Consider the following 6,218-nt stretch of genomic DNA (forward strand, 5'->3'; position numbering starts at 1 on the left):
GGCCGGGCGAGGCCCAGGCGGCCCCGCGTCCCCCCGCCCTGCTCCGCGCTCTACCTGGAGACCAGCGCCAGACGCATCTCGCTCGGAACCGGCCCGCAGGCGAGCCCCGGGCGGAGGGCCGGCTCGGCGGAGGCGAAGGAGGAAGGACGAGAGAGGCCGGCCCCTCCGCGACGGGCGGACGCAGCCGTCCCGTCACTCCGAAGCGGCACCGGCAGGCGCGGGCTCCGTCTGCGCCCCCCTCGCCCAAGATGGGGCTCAAGTTCTGCCGCGCTGCATGCCGGGAGGGCACCCCGCCCCCCCACGCTCGCCGCGATGACGTCACGCGCAGCCCGGGCATTCGTACCGGGAGGGAGGGCGGAGGGGGCGGGAGAAGGGGGGGGGGGGGGCCGCGGGCTGCGGACGAGGCGGGCGGCGCCCCCTAACGGCGTGGAGGTCCATCTGTCCCTTCCGTGCTATTTTCCAGAGTGGTGCCTTCTCCAGCTTCAGCGGAGGTTAACAGCCGCTGCACCAGCAATCCAAGAACTCACTGTGTTAGAAGAGTTCGCACGCGCCTGGCTGAGCCCGGTGCGTTTGTTAGGCTCAGGTGTGCAGATGGCCTCAGCCCGGGGCGGATGCATTCCCCCTGTTTGTTTTGTGGTCCTCATCACCTCTGAGCCCCAGCAAGGAAATGCAGGGAAGGTGTTCAGATTGCTGTCCACGTGTACTGTTGGCGTGCTCTGATCACACACGGTGTCGCAGGACTTTGTGAACGGACCTCTGGAACCTCCCAGCAGTTTCCTACAGCAGCAGCACAGCAACGTGTCCCGGTGGGTTTGGACATCTCCACAGAACGAGACTCCACACCTCCCCGGTCAGCTTGTGCCAGGGCTCTGCCACCCAACAGCCCTATATTTCAGGCCCTCACAACCTCTGCCCATGAACCTTCTGTTTCATGTTTCATCCCATTGCACCTCCTCACTCCTCTGGGAGGAGTTCTGCCCACCCAGGTCTCCATTTCTTTGCATGTTGCCATTGCTTTCACCACCTGGTGAGGCAGCCCTGGTACCACTGTGCAGGCAGCTGGCAGCGTCACTTGACCAAATGTAGGAGAATAGCCAGAGGTTTTCCTCCATTAGCCTCAGATCCACTTTTCACAGTCTGTGACCTTGCAGATAACGAACCCACATTTTCAGCATCCTCTGTGCAGAGGACCATCCCTGTACCACAGACTCTTACAAGCCTCAGGGTCTGCCCTTCTGCAAAGCACTCTGTGTGGCACTGACTCACAGCTTCTGTGCAGCACCCCAGGTCTCCCTGTCTGCCTGCATACAATGTGCCAGGACTGTTTTCTTCTCTGCTTAACACTTTCTCTCCTGCCTAGCTTTCTTTGTGTTACTATGAACCTCGTTCTGCATTCCATTTCTTTTTGTACTTGATCATCCCTCATTATTTCCTGCCTTCATATCCTTCCAAACCCACCTTCTAGAATTCCTTTGTTCTGCATATGTTAGAAGATGATGGGCTGACAGTGCTGTAGCCTTTTTCCTCCTTGCTGATTTTGAATTCCTATCTGAGCTCCATTTCTAATTCTTGGCTCTCCTTCTGATAGAAAGGAGCTTTCACTCCTGGTGATGTGTTCTGCCAGGCAACACCTTCTGGAACAGCTTCCACCAGGTTCCCACTGGAGAATAAAGCATCTTCTGCTTTATTCTTCTTTATCTTCTGCTTGCTGCCATCTGTTTCACTTCCTCTAGCCCTCTGACTGAGTCTGCATTCTTAGGACTCATCTTTCCTATTAAACCCTGGCTTTGAAGAGGAAAAAGACAATTCCCCAAACTTCCCAAACAATTCCTCCCAACCGAGTTCCCTCCAACATACATTCCTTTGTTTTCTGCACCTTCTTTACAGTATGATTTCACATACACCAACATTAGAAAGAAAAGGTAATGCACAAAGTACAATATATTTTAAAATGTGGAATATCATCTCAATACCAAATTACAATGTTTAAATGTTAATTTTCAGCATAAGAAACACGTTATGTCCATGAGAGTGTATTTTTGACATGGTGTCAAACCTTAATGGGTGTCAGACCTTAACCCTGCCATTAGTGCAGGAACTGTTGCTCCTTGCTCTGCAAGCCAACCAGGTATCATTTGACACAGGAAAGGAACTCTGTATTGGAGGAGTCCACTCTGTGAACTGTGTATATATGAATGTTCTAATGTAACCTGAAGTGTAATGAGGAATGGCCAATTTGGATGACATTTTGCATGGTCTGGCAAAGGAGAAAGAGAGATTAATAAGGGGTAAAATAGGCAAGGGATGAGGAACAGAATGAGCAAGATAAACTGATTGACTAACAAAACAGAGAGGTTTCTGAAAAGTCAAACATAAAAATTGCTACAGCCCATGTCCAGGTTGGCCAAGATACACACAACGGCCTTGGCAGCATTACACTGATAATATTTTTGCAAGGTGGAATTATTGCTGAACAGTATTTTAGTGTATTGGGCACAAACATACTGATGTTTTTATTAAGTGTCAAGCATGTATTTGTTCCTCTTTTGCCTGCAAGAAAAACATCTGCTGCTGTTCATTAAAAGAAATTCCCACATGATTTCTATTTGTGTTTATGTGAGTGTCAACTGTACACAACTGTAATATTTTCTGCATGTGTGTGCGATGTTCCTGCTGTGCTGAGGTCTGCCAGGGGTGGGTTTAGCAGGCAACGGGGAGGGCAGCACAGCCAGGGTCAGTGTCCCTGTGCTGGATCACAGGTTTGTGTAGTTCTTCACAGTCTGCATCCACTTCTACCATTAAACATCTCACTGAGACCATCACCTTGGCAGCAATGAGAAGGCTAATGGTATATAATATAATGTAATATAGTACGATATAACACAACACAGCACAACACAACACAATATAACATACCATACCATACCATACTTTGGGGGCTGAAGGTAGATTTACATCTGTTGCCGTTTAAGGATCACGTACCTGTCATGCAAAAGGCACACGTCCTTCACACAACTCAGCAGTGCTATTGTAGATAACAGAAGACCAAACTTCAAGTTCCTCTGCCATAGAGTCAGACACTGACCACCGGTATGCACTCGATAAAAATTGCACTGGAACGTTCTGCTTGTTCACACGATTCTAAATGGGAAAAAGGCAGCCCGTCTCCCTGATCACAGCAGGAGGCTGTGCATCATCCAGGCAGTTACACAAGTTGTTCGCTGGAAACCCTAAGAACTCAGAGAGGCCACACAGACATTCACACTCTCAGGTCTGTGCATGAGTGTGTGAAAACAAATAAATATGTTCGTAGGTGTACATGTGAACTTAGATCTTTGAAGATCCCCAGTGATAACATTAAAATACAATACTCTTAAAAGAAAGCTATAGGAATTACCAAAGGGAGTCAGACAATTTATTGGTATACAGAGTTCACGGATTACAATTTCTTAGCCTTTAATAACACTGGGTGATCACTGTTGAAGATTACTTGGGAAGCAGTGTGACCTAACAAATAGGGCATCTGCACAAGTAATGAAGTACTGGTTTTGTTGTAGTCAGTAGAAAAAGTTCAGGGGCCCATTTTTGAACTTCAGCCTTACACCTGGGTTGGTGCTTTCCTGCAGTACAACTTTCACTATTTTAAGGGCGCGCTCCATTTCACCCAGTTCCTCATCCAGATCCTAAGTTAGCATCTTAAACTTAAGAACATCAGAAAATCCTTTTTTCACTGTAAACTGTGTTTTACAATTCATTAAGTAGTGTTAGACTGTAAGACATACTTCCAAATTCTTGTTTTTAAAACTCATCTTAATTATCACAAACAATCTCAAATGTGCTGAGATGCAATCATAATTTGGATTTCAACTCCTTTTGAATTTCACCTGTAATACATTGACTGCAAGACCTGGACGACAAATTCCAGGTTACAGTCTGCCGGAGGGAAGAAGGGTGCAGGAAAGGGCAAATGAATTACCTGAATGTCTAAGTAGGGTTTTTGCATTTATAAAGGCCACTAACTATAAAGAGAACCAGTGAACAGTAGTTGCAGTATTTAGCTTCAGGCTCTTTTTAAAGTCTCATGTGACAAAAATCATGGAAATTTCCTTTTTCCTGACCCTTACAAAATTATTCTTTTTTTTTTTTTTTGTCCTTGCAGTGTTAATTGGAAACAGTAAGCACTAAATACAACAACCAATACAACAAAAGACTCTGACCAACTACAGAGAGCAGATGGAGGCCTTTGCACACATGGAAACACGTTTCAATTGCAAATGGAAATGAATAAATGTTATGAAACCTCATCAGTTGTTAGCACAATCCCGACTCCTTTCAAGTCAATCACAAAACCAGTGAATGTCAACGAGAGCTGTGTTTTACTTAAATAAATCATGTCAAAAACTGACACGAATATTTGCACAGATTAGCAGCCAGGTACATTCACTTTTTCCATCCTGCCTGGTGCTGCACATGATGTGCTGGCTGGGAGCTGTCTGGGGAAGGGCTTTTCCTCTGTTCAGTTCAGTGCCAAAGAGCACTGCACACACCTGAAGCATTGTGTAAATAATTAAGGCAAATTACAGCATAATCTGGAACAGTAGCCCAAAAACAGCTGTTTCATGGGAGAATCTGGGTTTTTTTGTTAATAGGAAGCTATTTTCAATTACTCCTGGGCTGCGAAAGCCCCTGTGAGGTTTTCCTCTGTTTGATTTGGCTGCTCTCATTTACATTGTTGTTCTCAACCTTGCTTTTTGCTGTGTTTTGAATCATTTGAGGTTTTGAGGTAGAAAGTCAAAATTGAATCCGATCAGCAAACCGAGTTTGGAAGCGCAGCGTGCCGTTGATGCTAAAAACCATCTATTTTGAAGTGATTAGGAGGCAGTTCCCAGGCACTGTGACACTTTCAGAGAAGGCAACATCTGTTTCTCAGTTGTTTCTGCTGTATTCCTGGTTTTACTGACTCCTAAGACAGAACTTCCTTCGGGATCTATGGTAATAAGCAACTATAAATATATGGCCAAGCAACCACGTATTTCAGAACATCTCTGTCATACACAACGCTCAACATCCAGAATTAAAATAAAATTGCTCTCTATTCCACAGTTTCATGGAAGGTGATTGTGGCACTGCACCCGCTCAGCAGAGGTGAACGCGCCATCATCCCACATCTCCTCCTGTTGTAACTTACAAAATCTATGGAGGTATCCTTATGCAGCTGAGACTGCAATCATTTTCTCTTTCGGTCTTTATTATCTGACCTGATAATGGCAGAAACTTTCTTCTCAAGTTTACAAGACCGATGTTGATGGTTGTATATGGAGCAGATCTGGTTTTGGTATTTAGTTTAAAAGACAGTAACTAAATCCTGGCTTTGTGATAAATAAATTGGGTTGGTATGTCTTCTCTTTCTCTGTCAGTTTGTGAATCATGGTTATTTACTTAACACATTGTAATGCAGTGAAATTTAAAGAAACAGAAAACTTCTTCAATATGATGTATAAGTAGATTACAGCATTTTCAGCATTCCAGTCTAACGACCAAGTGGAATCTGGATCAGGTTTCATTTAACCTAATTAAAAGCGCAATGTGGATGGCTTTCTGGAGTTCAGCAGCACATTCCCTCATACATTTCAAATTCATTTTGAGTAAAGATGTCCATTTTTACCACTCGAGTAGTTCGATAAACTCTTTGATAACTTTGTATGCCTTTTTAATCTTTCTGTCTGGCAAAAAGGTACCTATTATCCTTCACTAAAAGCACAAATAATGGCTGGGCATTGTTTTTTTCATTAACACTGGGTGTTATCTAAGAAAAAAAGATGTACACAGGTTCCAAACAGCCGGTCAGAGGCTTTAAATATCCCATGGCATGACTTGATCTATAGTCATAGATCAGTTGGCAGTACTGAGATCCTACAGGGCACGTCTTCATGCAGTGCTTGTAGCACAGGAGTAAGGAAGTGTGGAGTAGAAAGTTTGTCTTCCTAAGGTGAGAGAGATGTTACAGAGTGGACATTAAAGCAGTTGCAACTCTACAATAAATGGAGACAGCCTATTTAAATGAATTCCCCAGGAAGCCCCGGTTGCTTGGTGTGCTGGTATCTGTACTCTGGATCTCAAGCTGAGACAACACTCAGCTGAAATAGAGGAGATACGCAGGTTCAAAGGTGGATCAGTACGTGTGCCCCTCACATTTCACTTAAACACACACAATGCCT

Source organism: Tetrao urogallus, assembly GCF_951394365.1.
Source record: "Tetrao urogallus genome assembly, chromosome: 9".
NCBI classification, from domain to species: Eukaryota; Metazoa; Chordata; class Aves; order Galliformes; family Phasianidae; genus Tetrao; species Tetrao urogallus.